At 50.0% G+C, this 7,312-nt stretch overlaps 1 pseudogene; it reads left to right on the top strand.

Annotated features, from left to right (window-relative positions):
- The first annotated feature begins 1,161 nt into the window (after positions 1 to 1,161).
- Positions 1,162 to 7,312, top strand: part of LOC101972660 (E3 ubiquitin-protein ligase Topors-like) — a 28,294-nt pseudogene continuing 22,143 nt past the window's right edge.

The following is a 7,312-nucleotide window of genomic DNA, read 5'->3' as shown; positions in this document are numbered from 1 at the left end:
AAGATAGATGAGAAAAAGTACTTTTCTCCCTTTCAAAGCCAAACCCATGTGTAGCTGGCATCAAGTCAGCTCACATCCCGCTACTCACGTGGCTGCCCTGAGCTACAAGAAAGTCTGGGAAGCAAAATCCTTAACTAGAGCTACGTGTCTAAGATGTTACTACAGAGGAGGAAGCGGAGACAAGACTTGGTCTCTCCAGGAAAGGTAGGAAGGCAGTGAGGGCTTCTGCCTGGATTGATGGACACAAAGGAATAGACCAATCCAGGATGCTCAGTATGTGTTGTGAGCTGGGCTTATCCACCCTGAAAGTACAAGGTCTACTCTGAGTGGGACAGACAGGCAGAAACAGCAATGACATCCCACAGTGAACCTGCTGCAGCCAGTGTGACACCAGCTCAGCATGGGGAGTGGCCAAGTGGAAAGAGCCTGCCCTCTAGAGCCAAGTAAAGCGACTTGTACTTGGGCACTTCCCCCTGATAGACACGTGAGCCTCTCTGGGTCTGTTTCTTATTAAATAAAGAAGGACAAACAGACTCTGGAGCTGTATGAAGAATCAATGAAACAGCTTTTGTGAATAACCTAGCCCAGGGCCAGGCACAAAGTAGGTGCTCAGACAGTGTAACTAGGTGTCATGTCCACCCACTCAAGGACATGCAGCCTTCCAGATATTACAGACAGACAGACAGGTGTGATTCATATCCTCTTGCGGGGACCCCTCAGAGCAGAAGATCTTTGAGAAATGGCAGGATGATTCGGCTCCGCTATCCTCCTATAATTTTTGTGTTTGGAAATTCGTTAAGAATTCATTTTGATGAATCCCAAATGCATGCACCATGAAAAACAATTAGCATTAAAAGTGTAAAAGAAGGAAATCAATAAATAGATTCATTTTTAAACTGTAATAATTTATTTGCTTCCTGACTTTTGGGAAATACTGCATCTTCGGGTGACGCATCAACCATTAAATAGGCGAACTGCGATGATTTGTGAAAGGAAGTTGATTTCTAGGAGGCAGATCCAGCCGGAAAGGGCCAACACCAAGGGGAGCAGGCCGAGGCGACCACACAGCTCAGTGCATCTCATCAGGTGTGTCTCATCCTCGGACACCACCCAAATGCATCACGGCAGGTGGGAAAAATCCACAGGACCAATGCACTAAAGATGGGGAGGGTGAATCTGCCACTTGTCAGACTACAGCGGGGAGAGGGGACAACTATTGACGATGAGCTGAAGGGCTCCGACAGGCAGCAAGTGCTGCTCCGGCATTTACGCAGAGCAGAAGTCATGTCTGGGTGAAGAAGCAGGAGATCATTCTAACATGAAGAAGGAGGGAAGGGCCGAATGAAGGGAGAGAGCCCATGATCGTGGAGGGGAAGGGAGAGAGGAGTGAAGGCACTCACTCCTCACCTCCTCACTGGCTGGGGGGACAGAGGTTGATGGTCATCATTCTTTGTCACCATTACAAATGAAAGACAACGCTACCTAAGGCACAGCAGCCACTCCCAGCTGGAGGAAGTGAGGGTTTGCTAATGAGGGGGGGGGGGAAGGGGTCGAAGTGAAAGATCAGCCTGCTGTGTGGGACGTGGGAGACTTCACACAGCAGCACCAGGGGCTAAGGAGGATGGACAGATAGACCATGTGGCCAGGAGTCCTGAAGGCCACCTTCCAGGCTGCCGGCCCCTGGCCTGGTGGATGGCTGCAGATGGCCAGCCAGCCTCCTCCCACTAGGCCTCAGGCTGGGGGCCAGCACAGATTACATTTTAAGGTGATAGTCATCTTTGACCTTTGGGACCTCCAGGGCCACTGGTCATCCATCTTAGAGCCGCTGACCAGCAACCTCTGGGCTATTTTTATGGCCAGCAAACACTGCCCATTGATTGCATTGATTGAAATCTGCAGCTGGTTCGTGGGGAGAGGACGTGGCAGCCTCACAGCCTGGAGTTGGCAGCTTCATGTTCTGCTATTGTCCCCAACTCTCTCCTCTTCCCACCTCCAGGGCAAAGTGTATGGAAACAGGGCACACTCAGAGACACACACATCTTGAATACAAACATAGCACACTCCACTAGGAGCCTGAGTACAGATCCAAAAAAACAAACAAACAAACAACAAAAAAAAACCCACCATATCTAGTATTTTTTTTAAAAAAAGCATATCTGGGTGATTTTGCAGTATGTCACCTGGCTAAGCTAAACAAGGGTTTCCATATTCCCTTTTGGGTGTGGTGAGGCAGGCGACTGAGGCGGAAGGGAACTAGAGCGGTGCTTGCTCTGCAGGGTCCGGGAAGGCTCTGTTGCAGCTGAGGCCGGGCCCATTTCAGGGGCAGAGACGGCACCACCTCCCACCTTCCTCCACGGAGAGGAATCAAGACTATTGAGCAGCCCTGCAGCCGTGTGCGGTCAGATCCCTGCGGCAGGCTCTTCATTCCGTATCACCCCTGGTGGTTCCACTTCTCTGGCTGAATCCTGGCCAAACAATGTATCCCACTAGGAAGCGGTTTATACAGGGAAATGCTTCCCAGTTTGCTTTTCCCCCACGTCAGCCTCCAGAACTGAGGTTACCCAGGCTGGGGTAGGAAGGTCCCACGGTGCCAGGCAGATGTCATGCAAACCCCTGACAGGTCATCGTCCTGCACCCTGTACCATTTCAAAGTCTCCTTCTCCAAACACAGCAGTGACTCCCCTCTGGAATGCTTCTCCATCGAGGGCTTTGAAAGCAGGTGAATGTGCCCTAGATGTAGCCCTTTGCTTATCACTGCAAGCCCATGTGGGATGACAAGAGTGAGAAAGGAAGGGCCCCCAGTGCCATTAGGAGAGGAGCCTGGCCTTTGGGCGGAGTTGGGAGAGAACAGAGGCCCCTCTGAAGCCTGTATGATGGCCTCCTCTCTCCCCCTGACACTGTCACCTGCTGTGTGGGAGGAAGGGCGCCTTGTCTAGATCTGCCTGTCCAAGAATCAATCGGCTGCTCCCCTGTCAGGAGCACACCCCAGTAGGCCCTGGGTACTGGACTCAATGCACAGCCCCCAGAAGGCTCAATACATGTCCCTTCACAGATAAACCCTATCAAGGGATGCCAGCAGGCAGGTGCTACCATACTGTCCCTGGAAGTGATTTTTCTGTAGGAATCTATTTTTTTCTTTTCTCTGAATTGAAAGGAAGGAATCTCAGACCTCTCCACTTCCTGTTGTAGCCCATGCATTCAAGGTGAGGGAGGCTCCTTCCAGGCCTTGGCCCGGAGGGAGGGGGCACAGTGAGGACAACTGGCCAGGCCTGGGAAGCCCTTTAACAGGATCAGTTGGGCTGGGCAGTTGGGAGGCTCCATGGACCCTAGGTTAGGGACAAAGGTGGTAGATTTGACCCCTGAAGCTGGCTGTCACCAGAAGATGGTCTCAAACTAGATGAGTCATTGAGGTCGCCACACAAGACACCAGAGATCAGCCCCAGATTGAAGAGGGGAGCTTCCAGTTCAAGCTTCTGACCTAGTGCCAGGCTGAGGACAGACTGCTGAGGATCCGCTAAGGCTGTCCTCTTAGTTGGAAACTAGGCCAACTGGCTGGGCAGGCTGGCCCTTGGGCAGGGGGTCTGGGGGACAGCAGCAAAAAAGGCCCCCAAATCTGATGGAAGATGGGGTTCTGCATTTCTCCAAGCTGCTTCCTACCAGGCCCCATCCCATCCCATCCCATCCTGTCCCCCTGTATGGCCACCTCCTGTTCCACCGGATTCTAGTCTCCTGGCTCTGAGACCACCAGGAGTCTCAGTGGCAAAACGGCGGTCACTTGGAGCTAAACAGGTGTGGTTCCAATCCCAGCTCCATTTGTTTCTAGTTATGGGGACCTTGGGCATCAGTTACCCTCACTTTTCCCTCTGTAAAATGAGTCTATTCATCTACCATGGGGCTTAGAAGAAATAACCAAGTGCTAAATACGGCCACTCACGGTCCTTTGGTGACTATTCATCCCTGCCCTGCCTCTGTTCCCAACCACAGCCCTGTTGACATTTTGGGTAGATCATTCTTAATGTGCATTTTGTAATTAATTTAGCTGCATCCCTAGCTTCTACCCACTAGATGCCAGCAGCACTCTCAGTTGTGACAACCCAAAATGTCCCCAGACATTGCTAAGTATCCCATGGGGTATAAAAGTGTGATGATCAAGGTCAAGCAAGTCTCCAAGAGACAACCTGGTGACAGAAGGCATTGCCTTCCGTGATCTGTGCTCCCCCTATAAGCTTCTAGAACTTGCACAAACCTTATCCCATCTGTAAAATGGGTATGATAATAACCCAAGGAAAGGCTGGTGGAATCACTGGGTGACTGCCACATGACCGTGTTTGTAAGTCAAGTGTTATTTGAATCTGAGGCCTCATTACCATCTGGAACAGTGGCCCCCGAGGACAGGAATTTGGTCGGGCCCATGTGTTCTCTGCAGTCCTAAGATGCAGCATCCAGGTGAATGGAGGAAATGGGCCCTGCAGGAGGGACTGAGGATCCAGCATGCTGCCTGGGGCCTGCTGAACTGGGCTGAGGGCCCATGACTCCTTCAGCTCTAAAAGTCAATAAAATTGATTTGTCCATGGCCCTTTGACCCCTGAAGCAAGGCTGTCACCAGAAGATGGTCTCAAACTAGAGTGTGCGTGAATCCCATTCCAGAGGTCAGGGGGGCTCGGGGTTTCCCCCTATAATCTCACTCAGTACTCAACCACCTGCATGTCTTAGAATCTCTGCAAGTGCCCAGGACAGGCCCCCCAGGGGGTGAGCTGACCTCCCAGCAGGCTCAGCCTCCCCCACTTCTCCCAAGGGGCAGAGGGGTGTCAGTGGTAGGCCAGGGTCCAACACCATGCGTCAGAGGCCAGTGCCTTGGGCTGGCCCCGTGGCTGGGCAACTCTCCCTGTGTCAAGGACAGGCTTTCTGGGTTGCTGAATTTGTTGTATTGGTTTTGAGAAAACAGAGCCCCAGGGCCATCATGTGTTAGGAACAAAGGCTCTGCTGTGGAGGCCACAAGGAGAGGGCTTTGGGTCTGACATCCTCAGATACAAAGGCCCCTCAGGCTCCATTTTCACTGCCAGATCCTCTTTGCAAATCAAGCTTTACTAAGGCAGAGCCCAGGCCTAGCAGGACCTCTGTAAATTTGGATTTTAAATAGAGTTCTGGAAACTTCTTAGCTATCTCTAAGTTTCCCCCAAATCCTCAGTTTCATGTAAAACCCTGACTATTTAAACCTGCTGAGGAGACACCTCTGCCAGATTCCAAGGCCCCAGAGACTCAGCAAGGCCCTGGAGCCTCCGAGCCTCCTTAGTTCTGCTCCTTTAGCAGGAACGTCCCAGTCTCCATGGGAACACACCTCTGAGGATGCAGTTTAAGAACGCTACTGTTTTTTTCCCCCTATTTGAAAGCCCTAATTAAACTAATTTGGCTTCTTAATAGCTTCATTTGCAACTACTGTTTTGCCCCAAGTCGTACTTAGGGTTCAAAAACAATCAGCTGCGGCCCCCCAACAGCAGCTGTGAACTGTCGCCCCCGCCTCCGCATACACACCCGGGCTCTCCGGGCTGCAGGAGACGTGGGAGGAAAGCCACAGGGAATCGGGCAGCAGCCTGGGCAGCTGCGTGTCACTAGGCTGAGGGATTTGACCCCTCCAGGGTCACAGTATGAGTTCAGACCCTCTGATTTCCAGGCACCTTCAGCCTTCTCCTTAACCGACAACTCGTCTGGCAGGAAGCTGGCCACTCACAGGGGCAAATTGGCTTCCCCATTTTCCACTTTATCATTGTCTTTACTCAGTCACCATCTTTCCAGGCATTTGTGGAGATTTCCAGAATCAGTGGGTAGAAAAGGGTCCCTTGGATGGGGCCATTGCCCGTTCCTCTCTGATGTTGTTGCCTAAAATCCACGGCAAGATAGAAGGGGATTAGGGGAGGGGGGTGCAAGGGGTCCTGATGAGAAGTCCTTCCCACCTCTGGTCCACATGCTCTTGTCCTGCCCGTGTCCGGCCCTTGGCCTGGGCACTTGGTGTGACTCTTTCCCAATGGCAGCACAGAATATTGAGCATCTTCTCCTTCCTTGTTCTTTGCCTCCTATGATGTTCCATTTGTCTTGACCCCTCAGCCCGGGAGGTCTGACTGAACACAGAGTGTCCCCAGAGGCCTGACCAACCAACCTGCTGCTCTCTCCAGGCGCCCAGCTGCTGTCCCCACAGGTGAGGTGACTACGGCTGATTCACAAGGAGGTTTATGCTCACCCCAGCTCTTCTTCCTACAAGATGTGAGGTCCCCTGGCACCCCCAGCAATCACCCATGCTATCATTTGGGTATAAGTACATTCCTTATAAAACGTATCCTGTTACCTCAGGCTATAAGATCTATAGATATTTTTCAATCCTTATTTTATTTGCCAAACAATTGGTCATCTATATGCTATTTATTATTTACTTATTTAAATTATGGGAAAATAAATTCAGCTTCTTCAGCATTTTTAAGTGTACAGTGGTGCTAGGCAGCTTCACATTGTTGTGTAAATAATCTCCAGAACTCTCTGCAGTTGCAAAATTGAAACTTTGTACCCATTAAACAAGAACTCCCCATTCCACCTCCTCTTAGATTCCAGCAGCTTCTGTTCTACTTTGTGACTCTGAATTTGACCCTTCTATGTACCTCACAGAAGTGAAATCAGAGGGTATTTGTCCTTTTGTGACCTGCTTATTTCACTTAGCGTAATGTTCTCGGGGTTCAGCTGGATTGTAGCATGTGTCAGAACTTTCTTCTTAGAGTGGATAGTCCCCATCATACAAACCTACCACATTTTGCTTCTCTATTAATTTGTCAATGGACACTGGGTTGTTCCTACCTCATTGGCTAGTGTGGATACTGCTGCTGTGAACACCTTTTTGCAAGTGTCTCTTTTGGGAACTTGATTTCAACTCTTTGGGGTGTACAACTAGAAATGGAACTGCTGGATCTTTGGGGATTTTTATTTTTTGAGGGATCTCTATACCGTTTCAACAGTGGCTCCATTTTACATTCCCACCACTAGTGCACAGGGATTCCAATTTCTCCACATCCTCACCAACACTCGTTATTCTGTTTTTTATTTGAGTTTAGTAGCTCTCCTAATGAGTATTAAGTGATGTTTCATTGTGGCTGTGATTTTGCAACTGCAGAGAGTTCTGTGATTTACATTTATCTGATGATTAGTGATGTTGAACATCTATTGATATATCTGTTGGCCATCTGTATTTCTTTTTTTGAAGAGATGTCTATTGAAGCCTTGTGTCCATTTATGAATCAGGTTGTTAGTTTTCTATTGTGTTCACCTTCTT

This window comes from Ictidomys tridecemlineatus, chromosome 13 (assembly GCF_052094955.1).
Source record: "Ictidomys tridecemlineatus isolate mIctTri1 chromosome 13, mIctTri1.hap1, whole genome shotgun sequence".
Taxonomy (NCBI): Eukaryota; Metazoa; Chordata; class Mammalia; order Rodentia; family Sciuridae; genus Ictidomys; species Ictidomys tridecemlineatus.
The sequence above is the reverse complement of the archived record's forward strand: the minus strand, read 5'-3'. Positions and strand labels throughout refer to the sequence as shown.